Source organism: Crocuta crocuta, unplaced genomic scaffold (assembly GCF_008692635.1).
Source record: "Crocuta crocuta isolate KB4526 unplaced genomic scaffold, BGI_CrCroc_1.0 scaffold5, whole genome shotgun sequence".
Classification (NCBI taxonomy): Eukaryota; Metazoa; Chordata; class Mammalia; order Carnivora; family Hyaenidae; genus Crocuta; species Crocuta crocuta.
In genome coordinates this window covers 3,373,020-3,395,858 of record NW_027530500.1, presented here as the reverse complement: position 1 = coordinate 3,395,858, position 22,839 = coordinate 3,373,020, and the positions used below count along the sequence as shown (strand labels likewise).

At 36.7% G+C, this 22,839-nt stretch overlaps 1 long non-coding RNA gene across 2 annotated transcripts in view; it reads right to left on the bottom strand.

The window, feature by feature from the left end:
• LOC144233727 (uncharacterized) overlaps positions 1 to 2,130 on the bottom strand; it is a 31,976-nt gene extending 29,846 nt beyond the window's left edge. For both annotated transcript variants that reach the window (XR_013335742.1, XR_013335743.1), the window contains exon 1: positions 1,973 to 2,130. This is a non-coding gene — a long non-coding RNA (uncharacterized LOC144233727). The remainder of the gene's footprint in view (positions 1 to 1,972) is intronic.
• Positions 2,131 to 22,839: the final 20,709 nt, after the last annotated feature.

Here is a 22,839-nt window from a genome sequence, read left to right as displayed (position 1 = left end):
TCTCTATATTTATAACATATAAAATTAGAATGAGAAAAAACCCAAATTTATAAACGTTAAAAGCTGTGTATCATGAATATCACTACATCAAAAAATAACATAACTCAAAGAAGTTAAACCACATAAATCCTCAACAACTTAATTTTTAATCCACAGCCATTCCAGCAGCACAGGACACATGGAGAAGTGTAATGGAGAAAGAGTTGAAGTAGACAGATGGCAGCCATTTTAACCTTCTGTGGGTAATATATCTTACTTTTGCAAATTTTATTGGATATATGGCCGTGTTAACACAGAGATAAGTAAAGAGTTTATGCAGATGAGGGTCTGGAAGCTTCAGCTTCCTGGCTTAAAGAGATATGTGCCTCAGCTTGGGCTTCGGTATCTTGTCCTACCCACATGCCCACTGCACCCCCCCCCAATCCAGGTGAAGACATGGGCTGATAGACAACTGGAAAAAGTGGAGTGCTGGGTCTGAGGTTTGTGATAATCATGTAAATCACCAGAAGACATCTCTATAAGATCTGCATGGGCATGACTGGAGCAAAAAATTCACTGTGGAATGACTACTTAAAAGAAGACAGAGGGAAAGAGTGACAGACTAAAATGCAAGGTAAAGTGAGTTGGAGAAACCAGGACAAGAGATGATAAGGTAATTCTCAGCATGGAGTTAAATTACCTTGCTTTTTATTTTTTGGCTTTTTGTTAATGTGATTTTTTCTACTGACTTATTTTCTTTAAGATTTTATTTTTTTGAAAGTTTATTCTGAAAGAAAAGCATGAGCGAGGGAGAGGCAGATTGTGAGGAGAAAGATAATCCCAAGGAGGCTTTGCACTGTCAGTGCAGAGCCCAACACAAAGCTCTCATGAACCATGAGATTATGACTTGAGCCAAAACCAAGAGTTGGATGTCCAACGGGCTGAGCCACCCAGGAACCTCTAAGATTTTATTTTTAAGTAATCTCGACCCCCAATCTAGGGCTTAAACTCACAACCCCAAGATCAAGAGTCACATGCTTGGGCACCTAGGTGGCTCAGTGGGTTAAGCATCTGACTTCAGCTCAGGTTATGATTTCACAGTTCCAGAGTTCAAGCCCCATGTTGGGCCCTGTTCTGACATCTCAGAGCCTGGAGTCTGCTTTGGATTTTGTCTCCCTCTCTCTCTGCCCCTCTCCTGCTCAGGTTCTGTTTCTCTCTGTCTCTCAAAAATAGATAAACATTAAAAATTTTATTTAAAAAAAAGATTCACATGCTCTACCCACTGAGCCAGCCAGGAACCCCTCTACTGACTTATTTAATGATTGAATGGAATGATGAAGTTGCCAATATAATTGCAAATTTTTAGCAAAACTTTCAGCTTCCTCAATTATCATGAAAGCTATATGCCTACATATATCTCTGGACTTTTACTTATTCTGTACTTATTTTACCTCTTATAAGACAGCCTTTATCTTGAATATGGCTTAATGTGATATCCTTGCACAAAAGTTGTCAACTCTGTGTGTGTGTGTATGATGTGTGTGTGTGTGTGTACCAATAGTGTAAGAAAATAACGAAGCATGGAATAATAGCCCTCTATGATTTAACTCAGTTTTGTGACTGCAGTGTAGACACACTGGCTTGTGGTCATCATGAGTTGTGTTATAAATAATTTGTTACCAATGATAGTTTAACTACCAAGACTTAGGAACAATTTTTCTTTGCATGTGAGTGGTTATTCCCATTGTGATAGTATCTTTCACTTGCATTTAAATATAATGCCTTTAATGAAGAGGAAAGAGTTGAATTTAGCAAAACTCTGGGTAGATCATAGGAGCTAGTTGAGCAAGTGAACATAATTCCTCACATGAGCCATCACACAGAAGCAGAATGCCCCTCACCATTTTACAATAACTTAGCAGATTTAGAAACTGAGTTTGGAAAACCAACCTAAAGAGTTAAAAGGAGATATTTGCTTTTAATGGGAACTTACCATACAAAGGTTATCAATTTTTAAAAAGCTGTCATATTTCAGTCCTTTACATCTCTCACATTCTCAAGCTTTCAAAGGCAATCATCTCAAGTACCACTCCGGTCAGCCCTCAGGTTGCTAGACGATGTCTCCGAGAGTCCGCAGAGTCTGAGTTTCTTTCCTTTTGTCTCATCTCACTTCTGTTAACATTTCCTTAGGGAGCCAAGTGTTCATACTGTCAGACTTTATGTAATGCCTGTCTTAATGTTGATGAATAGGACGAGAAAGTTACAGTTTACTTAAAAACCAAGTAGAGGATATGGGGGCTGGTTTATGGGTAGTAGTCATAGTGTTGGTGAAGAATGGATATATTGTGTATAAATTTAGGGGACATGACCACAGGATAAGGTACCAGATTGGATGTGGAAGAAAGACAACATTGAAAAATCAAGAAGGAATAGCAAAGTTAAGGCTTAAGTAAAAGAATAATGGTAATACTTCATTTTATGGTGGATGGTTGATAACAAGAAAGAATTCGGTATTTTACATAATAAAGCCTAAGATGGCTATTAGTCATCCAAGTGAGGAAGATACAGATTACTCATTATTCACAAAAGTATGTCCTATCATCTTGCCACAAACACTGAATTCATGAATCCTGAACCCAACGCCTTTAGGGGAAAATACAGGGTTAGTTTCCTGCTAGACATCAGTCATATTTTCATCAATGAATCAATATGTACTTTGTTTTGGATGTTTCTATTCAAAAGCACATCATACTTTTCATGTGCTAGAGAGCACTTCAGTACTATTCTGGGGGTGTGGGATAATTTTAAACAGTGAAATCCCAAATAAAAATCATAAACATGTCAAAAATATGGCACTAAATATATTACAAAAGGGAAACTTGTTTACAGCAAAAGAGCTGAAACAAAAAGGCAGAGCTTTGCTTTTTTTGATCTGAACTGGGAATGTGTGTCCATGAATGACCACTAAAGTGGTTTCAATACTGATTACGGGGCTAGAAATAAATTCTAATGAGTAGTTTAATTCATAAGCACAGATGCTACAAATAATGAAGATTAACCTGATTTAAGTCTAGAGTTCAAAAAACTCTGGGAAGAAGACAAATCTTTGGGAGTCATCAAGAAAATGATGCTATTTCTAATTCCAGGAATGGAGAAGATTACTTAGAAAAACTAGAAACAGGAAGTCTCAATACCAAAATTGAAGAAATTCTCATATTAAACCTGGGAATACCCAACATTTAGAGGCAGATAGGGGAAAGGAAGGTAGAGCCAACAAAGAGCATTAAGGTAGAAGGGAGGAGAAAGAGAATATAGTGGTATGGCAGCTGAGAGAAGAGGTTACTATGAAACAGAGCACACACCTATTTCAAGCGCTGATACGAAGGCTAAACAATGAAGAAAGAAGCTTATCTCTGCTAACAGAGGTCTCGATGAGTAGCAAGTGGTTAGTCCTGATAAAGTAAACTTTTCAGTTGGTTCATGGTCTTATCTTGATGCAATAGCAGAAAGCATGCTATTTTTGGCAGGTCCCGATTGAGTTGAGTTCAAGGATCAGAAAGTATTGTTGGTTTCAGTTGGTTTACATGAGTTACTAGAGGATGTCTGCACGTTGTTTGGAAGTGCTCCCCTAACGTATGAATAATGTGGACAAGGGAGATGATGACTGCTGGAAGTCCCCAAGAAAGTAGGAATTCAGGATCTGTATTCAGAATGGAAGCAGAGGCTCTGACATGGAGATGGGAGGACCTTTTCTACTATAAGAGGAAGGGCACTAAAAGCATGGGTGCAACTTCAAGAGGAGAGTAGATTCTGGCTCCTGTGTTTCTGCTGAAGTCTCAGAGAATGGGGAGAAAGAGTCATTTGGGGGGAAAAAAGGAAGGCAATTCTACCTTTCCTACCTTTAGGAAGACTATGTTTAAATGGAATAAGTCAAGCTTCCTGGACTGCAAAACTAGATGAATTCTTTTCTTTACTGTTTGTGTTCTGTTCTAGTTTCCTTCCAACCAACTCTTGCCTTGACATACTCCACAGCTGTATGAAGATATTAAAGTAGATAACAAAGAGGATGGTCAAATATAAGACTTTACACATAGTGGGTACTTAATAAAAGTTAGCTTCTATTCTTCATTGATTTGATTTGTTCTTTTCTACCATAATACACTTCTTTCTTATCTTCCTTATCTTCTGGACTCCTTCCTTCCTGTTACTTGTCAGCTCTCCTCCAAGGAGTAGAATATGTTGATATTTTTCAGACTTTACTGACCAATTTATGTCTAAGATACTCTTGGCAACTAGGAAATATAGCTAGTCTTAAGCTGGAATAGAAAAAGCTTCTAAAGCAATTAGTAATTTATTTTAAATACATTTATAACTAGGTTAGAACATAAAAACCTCTAGACAAAGGAAATGTGATAATATTTGTAAGAACACTTAAAGATGAAATATTTATATCAGCCAAGATAGACAGAGTCAAGGAGAGTGGAAACATCCAGAAATAAGGGGTAATGCACCTGTCCTGAGTCCTAGATCTGCCAGATACAGGTTACATGATCTTGGAGAAGTCACTGATACTCTGTAATTTGCTTCTTATCTGGACATTTGAAATAGAATGTTTACTTAGCTAAGGATATTTTCGAAGTTTTGGGAGATGAAGTACATGTGTAATGTGTTCAGTAATGTTCAGAATCAGTAATGTTAATCAAATGGAAGTTATTGTCAGCTACAGAATTTCTCACTACTCAGTTTCTAATTTAATAATTTACCTACTTTTAATATTTTCTAGCTAGGATAACATATATATAATATGGAAAAATATAAAACCTTGACTTGAAAATAAGACCCTGCATTTTAACCTCATAGTTGGCATTTTACTAGCTGTAGATCTTTGCCAAGTTACCAAGCCTCTCTGAGGTCCAGTTCCTCTTGTTCTCTGGGACTATTCTTCATCCATTATAAAAATATGTTTTGTATTTAGTTATAATGTATAACTAACAAAGATATGTCTAGCGGGGAAACAGGTACATTGAACTGTTTTTTAAAAATTGCCATTATTACTGAGAAGGTAATTTTTCCTTCACCTTTTAGCAGCTTATATGAGATACTATAGACGCCTGATAAAAGTAGAAAATTTTACCATAGGATTTCCAACAAAAGAGAAAGAGAATCAACATTTTTTTTGTGGCTCTCATTTTCCCAATATATAATAATTGCTTTCCATATATTATTTCATTCTTTTATTTTGTAAAATCTCCCATAAGACAGTGAATGCTCTAATTTGACAGATGAGGGAACTAAGACCTGAAGAGACTACTTACACTATGCAGAGACACAGAGCTACTTAATGGATGAGCAAAGACTATAATTCAAGTTTGTTTGGCATGAACAATACATGCTTTTTCTAACATATTTCCCCTATGTTCTGGATAATAGAGATGCTCTTCATTATCTGCTCCCTATTATCTGGACCTGTCCACCACCGTACAGGAAGATAATTCCACACTGTTAAGTGATAAACACAACCCCAGATATTTTTTGTAATAATATTAAAGTCATTACTTATTAACACACTCAACAAATAATTAATGGGTATCTTTATGTAGTAGAACTCAATTTGGTTGTGAATAACAGACAAGCTAACATACCGTGGCTTAGATATAAGGGGTCTATTATTGTCAAGTAATAGAGAGGCTGGAGGTGAGCAGTCAACTTTTGCGGCAGCTTGGTCCTGTTAGTTTATTGATGACATCCTCAGAGTGTGTTTTTTCATCACCACCTCATGATTGCAAGACAGATACTAGACTTCTGAATTTGCATTTAATGCTGAGGAAAAAGGAGAGAAGACAAAAGTCTTGTGTCGTGATTTCTGTGCCAAGTAATGACAGTGTAGCTTATAGGAGACAGGTTGTTGGAATAAGAACAAATATAAAAGGATATTTTAAAAGTTAAACTTATTTTTAGAACAGTTTCAGATTTATAGAAGCACTGTGACTATAGTATGGAAAGTTCTCAAATACCACATTCCTCGGGTCCTCTATTATTACCCTCTTATAATTGCTAGAATTCATGAACCATAAGCATACTTTATCATTGCATGAATTTCATACTGTACTCAGATTTGTTTACTTTTCCTTATCTTTTTTTCTGTTCCACATTACATTTGGTGTCTGCATCTCCCAAGGTTCCTCTTGGCTGTAGCAGTGTATCAGACTTTCTTTGTTTTGAATGACCTTGATAGTGTTGGGTGTTCTTATCAGGGATTTTGGAGAGTGTCCTTCAGTTGAGATTTTGCTGTTTTTTCTTGTGATTATACTGGGGCTGGGGTCTTTGTGAAGAAGACTATGGAGGTGAAATGCCACACTCATCACATCTTAACAGGGTACATACTGTTAACATGGTGTACCACTGTGGATGGCGACCTTCATCACCTAGGAGAAGTAGTATCTGTCCGTTGTGTGTGTTTGTCAAGTATGCTCCAGCTCCTTGAGGGCAGCAAAACTACATAAGTTATTTGGAATTTCTTCATGAGAAATATATTCCCACCCATTTATTTATTCAGTCATAAATTTATATCAGTGTGGACTCATGGATATTTATTTTATATATGCTATGGGTTATAATCTAATATTATTTTGTTTTTTTGTTCAATTTATCCATGAAGATTAGAGAAAAAAATTAATATGTTATTTTTGCTAATAGAAGCAGATAAAAATGCTAATTATGTAGAAGATCGGAAGAGCATGATGAACCAATTTGTCGAATTCACATATGTAGGACTTTGCACCCAATAATGAGGAAATGAACATTATTTTCAAGAGTGTTTAGAACATTTATCAGAATTGTCCTATAGAATGGATAATAAGCTAATTCCAACAATTTCAAGAAACTGAAATAATACAGCGCCTTTCCTGCCCACAGTTAAGCTATCATTAGAAAAAACAGATAACAAAACAAAAATTACTATTTTGAAATCAGACAACATATTTCCCAATACTCAATTGTTTATAAAGTAAATTATCCTTTCTTTAAGTGTAGGTTTTATTCAGTGATTTTCTTCCAAGGAGTTAATTCTGTAAAGGGTAGGGGTAATAACTAGTAATGTTATAGTGGAAAAACCCAACAAACACTACTTCTGCCAGATGATCAAGGCCAATGTCAGAATTCATAAATCATACTGATAGAATACACCCCTGATGTATCATGGAATGGCACTCTACCTCTGTGAACTACCTCCAAAAACAATAGCCTTCCTTTCATTATGAGAAAAAACACCAGAATAATTCAATAGGGGATCATCGTACAATATACCTGACTAGTACACCTCAAAACTCTCAAGGTTATACAAAACAAGACAATCTGAGAAACTGTCCCACCCAAGAGAAATCTAAGGAGATATGATAACTAAATAGAATGTATTCTGGAGGTACACTGGAAGAGAAAGATCAGGTAAAATCTAAGGAAATCTAAAGAAAATATGGAATTAGGTCAATAATTATGTATCAGTATTAGTTCATTAATTGTACTAGATGTACCATAGTAAGGTAAGATTTTAATAATAAGGAACTGCGTGTATGTGTGAGGGGGGCATGAAATGAGAACTTTGTACCATGCACTCAATTTTTCTGTAAAGGTAATACAATTCTAAGATATAAAGTATATTTTTTATAAATAGATAGCAAATATTTTAACTGAAGAAAAGTTGAGCTAAGATATATCAGAATTAATGGGATAAAGATAAAAGTAGGTCAGAGGACATTTCTAGCCTTAAATATATGTGCTGCAAAAATTCAGGAGATTAATGGTAAGTATCCATCTGAAGACAATAGAAAAAAAATAAATCTTAAAAAGTAGAAGAAAAGAAATAATCAAATAGAAATAAATAAAATATGAAACACCAAATCAAAAGATAAACCAACAGTCTCAAAAGCTAGTATTTTGAAAAGTCTAGTAAAAAGTATATCGTTAAGTATGATAAGGAAAACGCAGAGAAGTCACATTTTAGTATTATTAAGAATGAAATGGAATATCACTATAGATCCTAGAGACTGTAAATATGAGAGCAGATTTTTAAAACTGCTATTCCTAAGAAAGTGGAAATTTGCATACTATGAATTAATTCCTTTACAAATCACTTAACAAATCTGATAAAAGAAGAAGCAAAAATTCTGAAGAATGACTAAAGAAATTGAAGTTGAAATAAAATAAGACAACTTCTCAAAAAGAAAGCCAATACTGGAATAGTTAGGAAAGAATGTGCACAAAAATCTTCAGAAATCCTTTGCCAAAAAAAGAGAGAGAGAGGGAGAGGGAGAATATACTACCTGTGTACAAAACTTTTCCAAGAATGCCCGCCCCCCTCAAGATTCCATGCTCCTTCATTGCCAGTACCAGTGGCAATGAAAGTGGTGGGGAACCTATCTTTGTTAAGGAGGTATGTTTCTGGTGACAGGAGAGGAAGCCAGAAATAGAAGTCAGAGACACAAGAAGCCCAAGAACAATTGACACACTGTTGTTGGTGTGAAGATGAAGAGGTCATGTGAGAAAAGGTTGGGACAGGGGTTGGGGGAGGTGGTCTTATGAGCAGAAACAGATCCCTGGCGAAAAGGCAGGAAAGGGGTGGGGGGAATATCAACTCTACAACATCCAACAGCCAGAATGAACTCATAAGTAGCTTATTCCCCAGAGGCTACAGAAAGGAACACAGTCCTGCCACCATCTTGATGCTGACCTATGAGACCCAAAACAGAGATTCCAGTTCTGTTGTGCTCAGACTCTTGGCCCATGGAAACTGTGCAATAATTAATCTTTTTTAATGTTTATTTATTACTTTGAGATAACATGAGTGGGGAGGGGCAGAGAGAAAGGGAAAGAGAATACCAAGCAGGCTCCATGCTCAGCAGGAGCCCAATGTAGGAACGATCTCATGACCATGAATGAGATCATGGCCTGAGCCAAAATCAAGACTTGGATGTTTAACTGACTGAGCCATCCAGGTGTCCCAAATCTGTGTTGTTTTCAGCCATCAAGCTTGTGGTAATATGCAGAAGCAGAAGCAGAAGAATAATACCTTGTTTAGCTTATTTACTTAGTCTAGAATGATCTTGATTTCACAACATGATAAAAGCATTGTAAGAACTGAAAAGTAACATCCCTTATGACTAAGAAGCAAAAATCAAAAACAAAACACTACCAACCCATTTTCAGTATATACTGAAAATAATCATATAACATGACTAAGTTGGATTTATTCCAAGAATGTAAATTGGTGTGTTATTCAATAATCAATGGCATTCAACATATTAACAGAATACAGAGCAAAACCAGGTGATAATCTTGATAAATGCTTATTATTGTAGCTTCTCTGCAGCATCTCATTGAAGGTCCTAACTAGTCCAACAAGCCAACAAAGTGAAATGATGGCATAAGAACTGGAACAATAGAAATGAAACTTACTCCCTTCACAGATGACATAATTACCTATGTAGATGATTAAAAATGAATCTATGCCTAAGCTATTGCAATTAGTGAGTGAATTTGGCAAGGTTTCTGAAAAATATGCATGTAAAATCTAATAGTTTTTTCCCTATATCAACAATAAAATAATAGAAAATGAAATGAAAAATAAGATACCATTTACAATAACATCTAAGATACCAACGAATACCAAGGAATGGATCTAAAGGAGGTGTGAAAGACGTCAATACAAAGTATAAGACATTCTTGAGATAATTTTAAAAGATAAATTATACTCTGTTCATATACTGGAAGATTCAACATTCTAACAATGTCCAATCCACAACTGGTCTATACATGAATATCATCCCAATCAGTATTTTAGCTGCTGTGTGTGTGAGTGTGTGTGTGTGTGCATGTGTGTATGTGTAAGCGTATAGGTGTGTGCTATAAATAGAAAAGCCAAATCAAAATATTCTTCTAAATCAAGTAAGATGAGATGATTTGCCCTTTTAGAAACAAAAATTATTACAAAGCCTGTTTAAGTAACAGATTATTCTATTGGCAAAAGCTCAGACAAATAAATTAAAAGACCAATATAGAGAATACTGCAAAATACCCATGCATGTGAGAGCACTTGATCTATGATAAAGTAGCTATTGTATTGCAATAGTATGGTAACATTATTTTCAATAAATAGTGCTAACTCTTTTGAATACCAATATGGATAAAAAATATATCGATCTCTATTTCAACCAATCCTCCAAAGCAAATTATAAATAATTAGAGATAGTCATATGAAAAGTACAAAAATGTATTTTCGAGATAACATAGGAGCATATATCATGACTTAGGCAAAGTGAAAGCTTCTAAAAAAAGAATAAAGCTTTTAAGCAGATCAAAAAGTACTCATTATTAATCAAAATATTGCTAAATTATACAATATTAAAATTAATAGGAGAAATTATCAAAAGGTACCACTGAGAAAGTGAGAAGGCAGGCCAGTGAGTAGGAGACTCGATTTCCAGTACCTAAAACAGAATAGGTCTTATATACACAATTTAGAAATAATTTTTAAATGAATAAGGGTACAACTGCTTCCAGGAGGACGTGGTAGACACAATTTGTGTTTTGCTTTATTCCTGCTATGTACTACCAAACCCTAGATACTCTACATGTGTGCAAATGTGCACGCGTACACACACACACACACACACACACACAAAGACTCTGAAGGTTGAGAAAATAAAGAAAGCAGAAATGTATGCTGGCTGGAGACTTTAGAACAGAAGATGACCAGATTGTGAGCTCCCTGGATTTTCTTTTTATCTCAAATATCTCAGACTTGCAGTGGAAGGAGCTGACAATATATGCAGGAAAAAAAAATATTAAACCTACCTTCTCTGTACAAAGGACCAGAAGAGTGGCAGGCTCAGGACACAGAAAACCTGTAGACATTAACTTCCCCTAATCCAGCCAAAGGCTACAGAAAAAATGGTGCTGCATTCCCACCACCCAGCAAAGGCCAGGAGGGGAGCCCTGACTCCTCCCATCATCCAAAGATGGCAAGAGGTGCCCAACGTACCCTTTAATTTCCCCCTGGGGAGGGTGTCAGAGAAGACCCACGTTGAGAATGAAAAATTATTCTTCTACTCTCAATGTCTTCCAATTGAACTAACAATTCAATTTACAGGAGACAGATTAACAGGAGAAAAAAACCAAATTTTATTGTGTGTACAAAGAGGCCTATTATTGACGTTGAGTCCTCGAAAAATGATCAAGTAAGGCAGTTTTTATACAGAGAGACTATAAATGTGTGAAGAATTGACAAGATAAAGAAACTATATGCTTGAGAGCTTTATTTACTAAATAAACTTAAAAGAAATAATTGATATGCCAAAGTGGCACATTGGGGCAGCCTGCCTTTGGCCTCTATACCAACTATGCAGATGGGAGTTTCTTTCTCACCAGGGGGTAATGAAGCTCCTGACATCTGCCCAGCCTCACCCCAGGTGTCAGTGGGACCATGCTGAGTCCAGGTGGGACCAGGTGACTCTACCCTCTCTTCCTAGGTAATGACACAGGAGGCCTAGAGGTTAGTCGAGAACTTCCCTACTTCTCTATGAATTAATCCACCTTCTACTCTCACCAAAGCACTGTCAGTGGAGCCCCTGTGAGGGAGTGTTATGGGGCACCCATCTCAGCAGCAGAAGTATCATGAAAGGTCCACGAGGCCTGGAACGCACAACGCTCCTGCAAACATCTGAGGCCAAGTAGAAAGTATGGAATTCTAAGTTCTACCCACATCTATAGAAACAAAATGTCACCTCCCCTTTATCTGCAGGACAATTAACAGTCAGCTAAACAAAAGGTTTAAATAGATCCAGTGGCTCATGGCTGACTAGCTGAAGTGTCCATGTTTCAGTAGAAAATCATCCATCATACCACAGAACAGAGAGATCTCAAAATGAATGAGAAAAGACAACAGAGACCCACACTAAGGTGACAGAAATGTCAGAATTCTCTGACAAAGATTTTAAAACAGTAATAAAAAAATGTTTCTATGAACAACTGTATTCCCCTTTGGGACAAATGAAAAAAAACACAATCTCAGCAGAGAGAGAGGAGACATTAAGGAGACCCAACTGAAAATGTTAGGAGAGAAAAATGCAATAAACCAATAAAATGCTCAATGGATGGGCTCTACAGCAGAATGGAAGGGATGCAGGAGGGGTTCTATGAATTTGAGGATAGAAAAAGAGTCTGGAACCAATGTGAACAACCCAGAGAAAACCGATTGAAAAAGAAAAAAAAAGTGAACAGAACTTTGTGTACCTCTATAACTGTAACACAAGGTCATTAGAAATGAAACGATGTCATTGAAATCCCTGAAGGTGAAGAGAAAGTGGGTAAGATTATAAAACTATTCACAGAAAAACAAAATGGCTGAAAACCTCCAATTTTTCTTCAAATTTGGCAAAGGACATACATTTAGAGATTCAAGAAACTATGTGAACTCCAATCAGCAGGAACCCAAAGAAAACACACCAAGACACATCGGAGCCAAGCTTCTGAAGCTAAAGACAAAGCAAAAACATTAAAATCAGTGAAAGAAAAATGATCTGTTACCTACAGAGGAAACTCCACTTAAATTACAAGGTTGGGGTTTTTTTTGTTTTGTTTTGTTTTGTTTTGTTTTGTTTTTCATCAAAAACCGTGGAGGCCAGAAGAAAGTGGCACAGGATTTTTCAAATGCTAAAGAAAAGACTTGTCACACATAATTCTGTACCCAAGTGAAAAATCTTCAGGAATGACACTGTCATAACATGGGAAACTCTCAGATAAAAGAAACCTAAGGACATTTCTGGACAGCAAAACCACCCTAAAAATATGATGGAAGGAAGTTCCATAAACAGAAGGAAAATGATAAAAGTAAGAAATGTGGAACATTAGGAAGAAAAAAAACAGAAAGCACAAAAATAAAATCTCTCTCTTTCTATGTCGCCACAATATACAGTTATAGTACTACAAATCATAAGTTGACTTTATTCAAATGCTATTTTTAGAACCCTACATCCATGAGATCATTTGTTGGTTTACATCTATTTCCTTTTCATTCTTAAGAGATGTTAAGGGGCGCTTGGGTGGCTCAGCCAGTTAAGCAACTGACTTCTGCGTTGGTCAAGATCTCACAGTTCATGAGTTCAAGCCCCACATAGGCTGTGTGCTGAGGGCTCAGAGCCTGGAGCCTGCTTCGATTCTGTCTCCCTCTCTCTCTGTCCCTCCCCTGCTCACGCTCTGTCTGTCTGTCTCTCTCTCTCAATCTCAAAAATAAACATTAAAAATTAAAGAAAAAACAAGGGTTAAAGAATAGTTATGAACTTAGAATTCCATGAACAATACCCATGGAATAAAATTATCCAATACTTTGCTTTTTAAAAAAATTTTTTTAATGTTTTTAATTTTTTTAATGAGACAGAGCATGAGTGGGGGAGGGGCAGAGAGAGAAGGAGACAGAATCTGAAACAGGCCTCAGGCTCTGAGATATCAGCACAGAGCCAGATGCTGGTCTCCAATCCTGCAGCCCTGAGATCATGACCTGAGCCAAAGTTGGATGCTTAACCGACTGAGCCACGCAGGCGCCCCAATACTTTGTTGTTGTTGTTTTTTTTATATCAGTACAAGTGTTTTTGACAGATCATTACTTTGAGAAGGGATCTAGGTTATTTCTTGGTAATAGTACACCGGTTTATCTCTCTTTATCACACACAAACACACATGCAATTTAAATGGTCAGAGTATTTCAAGATTATGTATTCTTGTATTCTAATGTGTCGTTTTATTCCTTGAGGGTCTGAGCGTCCGAGGGTACGGGTCATTCCAGCACACACCACAGAAGGGGCTTTTGCTGATTAAATATGTAAGTTACTCATGCCAAATAGAATTTGAGTTGGAGATGGTGACTTTTATGGCAAATCTAAGTAAAAAGAATATTTACTGTTTTGGGGACTCTAAATTATATTTGAATATTTTAGGTTGAGGATGAGAGAAGGCAAAAAGGTCAAAGAACTAAGAGCATTTGTTAAATCAATTGAATGTGCAAACAGTGACCTGCTTCTCTCAAGGGTGCAATGGGCAGAAGGTTGGAACAGATGCTCCTGAGCAAAGCACAATTATTTTAAAACACAGATAAACAGCTAAAAGGAAAAATCAAATGCATCTCAATATTACAGCAATATATTCGACTGACGTTTTCTGTCTTTTAATTGTAGAAAAAGTTGTGAGCCAATGGAGTATAATAAAGCAATAAGGCACATACCTAATATATGAGTTAAATATCAAGCATTTAGAAGCTTTATTGTCTTTTCTCTGAAAAGATCGTACTTCAGGATGGTGCTAGAAATTAAAACAAATAATTTATAAGAACTAAGTTGACATATGAGAGTTCTTTTTTTAATGTTTATTTATTTATTTGGAGAAGTGATAGAGACAATGCAAGCAGGGGAGGGGCAGAGAGAGAGGAAGAGAGAGAGAATCCCAAGCCGGCTCTGCACTATCAGCACAGAATGCAACTCGGGGCTCATTCTCACAAATCGTGAGATCATGACCTGAGCCAAAACCAAGAGTCAGATGCTTAACTGACTGAGCCACCCAGACACTCCTTAAGTAATCTTGTATTTAGGAAGCGTGCTTACTTGTTTGACAGCTCAGCTCATAGGTGTCTCTTGTGGTTTTTTGCCTCTCTCTCTGTCTCTATCTGTCTCTGTCACACATATGGGCAACACAAACACAAACAAAATAAATATATATTCACTTTCAAGATAATCTCCCTGTGAAAGTTTAATGAGTGCATTTTTAAAAATTTATCTGGATGTGCCCACTTTATGTAGAACACTTTAAAATTAATTTCCCTTGGAGAAATACCTGTGCAAGCATCTGGTGGAAGAGCCTGGCAAATTCTGGAAGGAAATGGATGTAAAATCATGAACAAATGGCCAACTAGTGTTTATTTCATTTCAGCATTCTGTTGGCAGCAACATCTATTATTTTGTGTATGTACTAAGACCTTTGAAGGAAAAAGATGAAAAGAAAAAAAAAGTTCAATTATGGAAAAGCCCTTAAAGAGGGAAAAAGAGGAAATAAAAAAATACATCCAGGTAGTGTTTAAGTGGGAACTACAAACCTGGCTGCAAAAGCATGTGGAAAAAAGAAAACAGGGGACTGAAATACAGAAATCAGGTTGAACTGACCAGCTAAGCAGCTGTGAAGTAGTATTTCAAGTGTAATTCTCTAGAGGGAGGCAATGTGATTTGCTGTTTTGGGTGTGGCATTTTAATAGTATTTGTATATAAAATAGTATTCAATAAGAAGGAAAGCTTTGATACTGGTATTTTGAAGATGTTTCTACTTAAATTTCTTCTTTTAAATTCATTTATTTATTTTGAGAGAGAGAGGGAGAGAGAGCACGAGTGAGGGAGGGGCAGAGGAAGGGAGAGGAGAGAATCCCAAGCAGGCTCTGCACTGTCAGCACACAGCCCGATTGTGGGGCTCAAACCCTTGAACCATGAGATCATGTCCAGAGCTGAAACCAAGAGTCAGAGTTTAACCAACTGAGCCACCAGAGACCTCTCTACTTAAATTTGTTAACATTAATTCTCTTTCTGTTTCTAATATTCTGTCCATTTATTCACTTACATTTCCTCTTAGGCAATCATAATATCTGGAAATATGGCACCTATAACTTTTAATTTTCAGTAAGTATATCCCATAGTTATTTTTTTAACCTCTTTGTATGCTGTGGTTAGGACTTATCAAAAGATGTTGAACCATGAAAGTAATAGCAGACATCAGTATCTTCCTTTAATAAGAATGTTTTTAATATCTTATCACCAACAATGTTCTCTTCTGTTGGACACTCTTTAACAGACTCAGAAAAGTCCCTTTTATTCATTACTTGCTATGAATATTGAGTTTTGCTTCTTAGCTTGGAATTATGTAGTTTATACTCTTGTATGGTTTGCTTAACTAGTAATTTTATTATGTTGAGGTAATAGTATTTTCCTATAATTAATAAATTTAGTTTCCATTTTTTTCCCTCTCTAATATTAAATAGTCCTGTGATTCTGGGAAAAGCGGAATTAGCTCTCTGGGGATTTCTCTTACTATGCTCTCGTCTCAATTTGCCGAGGTTTTATTAGGAAATTTTACCTTTCTATTCACAATGATATTAATCGAAAGTTTTCTTATATTTTCCTTTTCTACATTGGGAATCGGTACTACGGTAGCCTTATACATGACTTAGGTAGCCGGGACAGGCTGTGAAACAGGATATGGAACATGCACGCTATGTGTTTCTTTTTTTTCTTTAATTTTTAAAATTTATTTCAGAGAGAGAGAGAGAGAGATAGCCTGAGCAGGGGAGGGTCAGAGAGAGAGGGAGATACAGAAGCTGAAACAGGCTCCAGGCTCTGAGCTAGCAGTCAGCACAGAGCCTGACGCGGGTCTGGAACCCACGGACATTGAGATTATGACCTGAGCCGAAGTCGGACGCTTAACCGACTGAGCCACCCAGGCGCCTCATCAGGCTATGTGTTTCTTAATGCTCAAATAGACATGCTGAGTAAAATGTACTTGGGGGGGGGGCTGGTATGCATGGACATGCTTCTGCGTGTATGTAATAGAAGTGCAAAACTGTCGGGGTACCTGGGTGGTTCAGTCGGTTAAGCGTCGGACTTTGGCTCAGGTCCTGATCTGGGGGATTGTGAGTCCAAATCCTGTGTCGGACTCTGTGCTGACAGCTCAGAGCCTGGAGCCTGCTTCGGATTCTGTGTCTCCCTCTCTCTCTGCCCCTCCTCTGCTCATGCTCTGTTCTCTCTCTGTCTCAAAAATAAACACTCAAAAAAAAAATTTAAAAAAGAAGTGCAACACTGTCACTAAAATGTATGTTATCTGCTTCAGGAAAAAGTTTTGTTACTCATCTAGGTTGTTTATTTTTCAGAAAATCAATTGTTACCTATGATTTTAAAAAATTATGGTTTAAATATTATCCAGTTTTTCATAATTTAAGGAAGTATTTATATACTTAATGTATCGTTCCTCTTGTAACAATTTAATTGACTTCTGTTTTTGTCTTTTTCTCAATCTGTAAGATATACAATAGTGTCATATTATTAAATCTACTATTTCCTTGATCTGTTTGTTTTCTTTAAAAATTGGTATTCTTACTGTTTTAGTTGCTTTTATTATTTAAAGATAATAAAGCTTCTTGAATTGACACTTTGTTCACTTTTTTCAGTTTTTCTTGATTTTATTGAAAGTATTTTAGGCAATCAGTTTTCCCTGGTTATGTTTAGCTATAAATGTAAGTATTTGTATTTAGTATTTTTCATTGGTATTTATTTCAAAATGTTTTTTTTATGTTTTATTTATTTCTAGGAGAGAGAGAGAGAGAGACAGCGTGAGCAGGGGAGGGTCAGAGAGAGAGGGAGTCACAGACTGAAACAGACTCCAGGCTCTGAGCTGGCAGTCAGCACAGAGCCCGATGCGGGGCTCGAATCCATGAACCGCGAGATCATGACCTAAGCGAAAGTCGGACGCTTAACCGACTAAGCCACCCAGGCGCCCCTCAAAATGGTTTTTAATGTCAGTCCACATTTTTAAAAAATTTAAGCCAGGAGTTTTTTAGGAGTTTATCGCAGAAGTTTTGGGTTATTGAACAAAGGAGTTTTAAGACTTCAGACACACTGGATGTTTAATCACGTAAAATGAGTCAGAATGGAAAAGCAGTGGAGTTTATCTTTGGCACAGTCAAGCTTTCCCACTCTGTGATAGTTTTGCTCTTGAAGTTCAGTATTCCTTTATAACCTATAAGGATATAAACATGTAGCTATTACCGTTATAATAATAAATGTGGCTTATCGGTTGCACAGGATTTAATTTATAAGAATTCTGAAAGGTGGGCATTATTTTGTCTATTTTTCACTTACGGGGAAAATCAGGCACCATGCAATGAATGGGGTGGCCCTCTTATGGTGATTCGTCTCTCAAAGGGAATAATTTCTTAAGTTTGTATTTGAGTGTGAAACCAAATCTCTATCTGTGTGTTGAAATTGTTTTAGTTTTGATCAGTAGGTGGGATATGTGCTCCTAAACGCACAAGAGCTTCTCAGTCCCATGTCCTTCTGTTACCCAGATATAGCAACCCTTTTCTCTCATGTGCATTTACTTGACAGTGTCTTGGTTATGTCCTAAAGCTGGACAGCCTTCCAAGGTCAAGGCTGTTTGTGTCTGTGCAAAGCATAGAAAAGCCACTATATGCATGAGTTGTTCACCAAATATTTTAAAGATAATAGATAGAACTATATCTTAAGGCCTCTTTCTCCTTTTTCTTTCCTCCTTTCCTTTCATTTTTTAAAAGGTTTTATTTTTAACCAATCTCTATACACAGTGTGGGGCTCGAATTCCCAAACCCGAGATCAAGAGGCACAGGCTCTAAGGGCTGAGCCAGTCAGGTGCCCCTCTTGTCCTTTTTTAACCCAAGATTTGGAGTAAGAGAAATATGATGGGAGAAAAAATTAGTTAGGCTTAGCATGAGGTTAGAATTACAAAGGGTCAGGATCTGTGTCTTCAGTGAGATGCTCAACGTGGGTGGTAAAAATGCATCACAACTTCCCAGCAATGGAGACAAAGAGAAAAACTGAACAATTTTCAAGTGTTTCGGGGTCTTGGGATAATGTAAAGTACCGCATCCCTGGGACTAAGGCCTGGGGAAATTCTCTGAGCACATACATGCTGTATTAGGTACTTTGTTGGATAATGACCATGACTTTTGCACACTAATAAATGGAAGTCGATAGTCTTGACAAGACTGTTTTATAATCTACATTAATGCAGCACAATGATTAAACCATGGTTCCATGCATGCTTACTATCTTTCTTTTTCCACTTTTCTTTTTTTATTTCTAACTTTAAAAAAGATAATTCTCAATGATTTTCTGGTACCTAGAAAATCTCTTTTATTTTCCTTTCCTTTTTTTTTTCTAGGTATTTGATGTGAATTGTTATAAGCAGCTGTGAAGTATACCTAGAATTGTTAATCAGATTAAAGATGATCCTCCCACACACTCCACCAGGGCTCTGACTGACTGAAATCAAATATATACATGCAGTTGAACTAGACCACTACTTTCTGGTAAATTTTTTCCATTCTAGTAAATTTTTAATATGAAAGAGGGCTCAGAGAGTTGAAAACTCTTATGAATTAGAGTAATTTTTAATCTAGTATTCATCACAAAGCTGAGATGTCATATATGCATATACAGTCAACTTACTCTGAAGCAGTACAGTCCAATGAAAATGAAATGCAAGCCACATATTCAATTTAAATGTTCTTACAATCATATAAAAAAGTAAACTGCGGAATACTGAGGTGGTTCAGTGGGTTAGTTATCTGATTTTTGATTTTGACTCAGGTCATGATCTCATGGTTCCTGGGTTTGATTCCCACATCCGGCTCTGGGCAAACAGTGTGGAGCCTGCTTGGGATTCTTCTTCCTCCTCTATCTGCTCCTCTTCCCCTCTCACGTTGCAAGTGTGTGTGCACTCTCTCTCTCAAAATAAATAAGTAAACATCAAAAAAAGTAAACTTTTTAAATAAAAAAAGTGCATATATGTGAAGTCTTCAGAATGTGGTATGTAGTTTACACTTATAGAACATCTTGACTTGGACTAGCCGCCTTTCCACAATCACATATGGTGAGTGGCTACCATATTGGATAGCATAGCTCTCAGGGGATATATACTGCTCCTCCTCAGGATGACTCAAGGGAATTCTCTATCTTGCTAAGGTACAAGTAAAGAAGACTCCTATTTCTGAATAGTTTTTTCCCAATCCATTGTTGATACCAATACATAGTCTTAGGCACATGAGGACCACACCGAGTCTGAAAACCACCGGAACTGGGCTCCACCATGTTCAGCAAGGCAGGGATTGGGTGTTACGGCAGGCCAAAGTGTCCAAAAGCTTCCTAAGTGGAAACTCGCAGTTCTTGCAGTGATCTCCTAACTGATCAGTAAGGAACGTTTCTGGGACTCACTCTGATGTGGACCACTGTTTTAGTAGAACTGTTCCATCAGAATCCCAGCAGTTGAAAGGCTTCAAGGAGAAACATATTTTCATAGCAGACAGATATTTATTAAAGAAATGTACTAATTATAAAAATAGTCCCACTCAATGTCACATCATCCATATCCCTCCTGTCCACCACGTTAGTTACTTTGTCACAATATCCTAATTATGAAATGCTGTGAAAACCATATAACACGATATAGATAAAGAACCAACTGCATGACAGTTTAAATAGAAAATTCACAAGAAGGGGTGCCTGGGTGGCTCAGTCAGTTGAGTGGCCGACTTCGGCTCGGGTCATGATCTCACAGTTCGTGGGTTCGAGCCCCATGTCGGGCTCTGTGCTAACAGCTCAGAGCCTGGAGCCTGCTTTGGATTCTATGTGTCCTTCTCTCTCTGCCCCTCCCCCACTCATGCTGTGTTTCTCTCTGTCTCAATAATAAATAAACATTTTAAAAAAAAGAAAATTCACAAGAAAAGCTGAAGCATGTACCATTTAAGAAATTAAAATAGATATAACATGGAAGGCTCAAAGGACAATTATTTAACTATCAAGGAATTAAGAGATATTTTGAAACTCGAGAAATCCACAAAGTGTTGAACTTCTTTCTGGTTGTGTATTAAACAGAAGTTGCAAGAACATTCTTTTCCCTTGAAATGTAATCAGAAAAATTCTATACTGATGGGCACCTGACTTCAGCTCAGGTCATGATCTCATAGTTCATGAGTTCAAGACCCGAGTCAGACTCTGTGCTTATAGCTCAGAGCCTGGGACCTGCTTCGGATTCTGTGTCTCCCTCTCTGACCCTCCCGGCTCATATCTGTCTCTCTCAAAAATAAATAAACATTTAAAAAAACTTTAAGAAAAGAAAAACTCTATACCGAGGAGGTAACACTTGGCATCCTCTGTTCATTCTAATAAGTACACAGAAGCAATTACAATGGATATGACTATTTTAAAAACTTAAAATCATTTTAATAATTTCTTATTTTATAATTTTAGCTTTTTGATGACAGAAGTAGACTTATAAAATTTTGTCTGTGAGCAATAAGAGCCATAATTATCCAAATGAGTTTCTGCTCTTTTATTTGAAATTCTTATATTAAAGAAGAAGCCATGTTCCTTGTTAACACATGGGAAAGTTGATGCTTACACATGGGCACTTTAAAAAATGGTTTATTATATATGAACATCTGCTCTCCTCCATTCTGAATATCAACAGGGAAAGTGTGATCGAATATTAAGTGTTGCCCACATCATTACTGTTAAAATGAATAAGATAAATATTTGAACATAACTGCATGTTTTATCACAAAAACACATTGAGGTTATTTGGGGAATTCATAATGTTTCATTTAATACAACAAAAAGTAAGGGGCATGAAGTATCCAGAGAATGGGCTTGCAGAATTGGGAGTTATTTTCCTAGCTGTGATATTCAGCAAAACCCTATTAACTCAGACCCTACACAGTTTTCAAATTAAAGTTATTTAGATGTGATACATTTCAATCTGGATTGGTAAAAATTTGGGAATAATGCATTTAATTATAAGGTATATAAATATTACTCAGGAGAAAGAAGAATGTGGAATAATCAAAGCAAGTCTCAAAAAAAAAAAAAACCTGTCTATATAAAGGGTGTTATAATTCTGAATTTGGGAGGTGAAGTTGGCCGGGAAGGGACCAGGACCTCAGCCACGGACCAGAGCTGGTCTTAGCCCTAGCTATTCCCTAACCTGTGCTCCCCCACCACTGCTGACATCCTGTGCTTCCACAATCTCACCTTTAAAGGAAAAGGGTGAAACGGATGGTTATTCATTTTCTTGCCAGCTTAAGTGTTTGTGATTCTAATTTGCATGAGTTAAATAATATATGTGCCTAGGATATATAACTACATATGTGAGACAATTGGGCATTGATTTCTATTTAATAAATTGGGGCTAATGTAGCATATCTTCTAAGATATGGACTTAGATGGGACTAAGATGGTCCCACCCATTTTCTTATGTTTCTCTTTCACAATTAGAGAAATCAGGAAGCAGGTGGATATCAGTCTCAGTTTATAATTTTGACTGTCTCACCACTTTGATTTTCCATAGGCTTGTTCAGTGAAATCAAGGACCATATTTTATTTTATATCAACTTAATATTTATGTTGTGGTATTTATGCATAAATATTAAATAAACTTAACAATTGCATTATATTTAAAACTCAATGCAGTGTTTAAATATGAGGGGCACCTGTATGGCTCAGTCGGAGAACCACCTGACTTTGGCTCAGGTCATGATGTCATGGGTTTGTGAGTTCAAACCCCACCTTGTGCTCTGTGCTGACAGCTCAGAGCCTGGAGTCTGCTTCGGATTCTGGGTCTCCCTCTCCCTCCCTCTCTCACTCATAATCTCTTTTTCTCACAAAAATAAACATTAAACAATTTTAAAAATTAAATATGATTTCAAATGAGTTTACAAGCAAACACTTTTCTTGGATTCTATCTTGTCTTTTTCTTTCTTTTTTTCTTTTTTTTTTTTTTTAGTTCCATCTGGTCTTTGAAGCCTGGCCGAATCATCCACATTAGGCTGTCTAGTCGGCTCCTAACTTGTAGAAAATACACTTTTTAGCTTTTGAAAGGGTTCATTACGTGATCCATTGAGATCCAGAAGAAAGTATTAGAATTTCTATCTCATCTTATATTTCTAACTTTCTTTCCATTTTTAATTTTCTATTTCTCCATATGTTTCATAAAGTATGAGATCCCTTTATAGAGCTTGATGGACTTATCGTT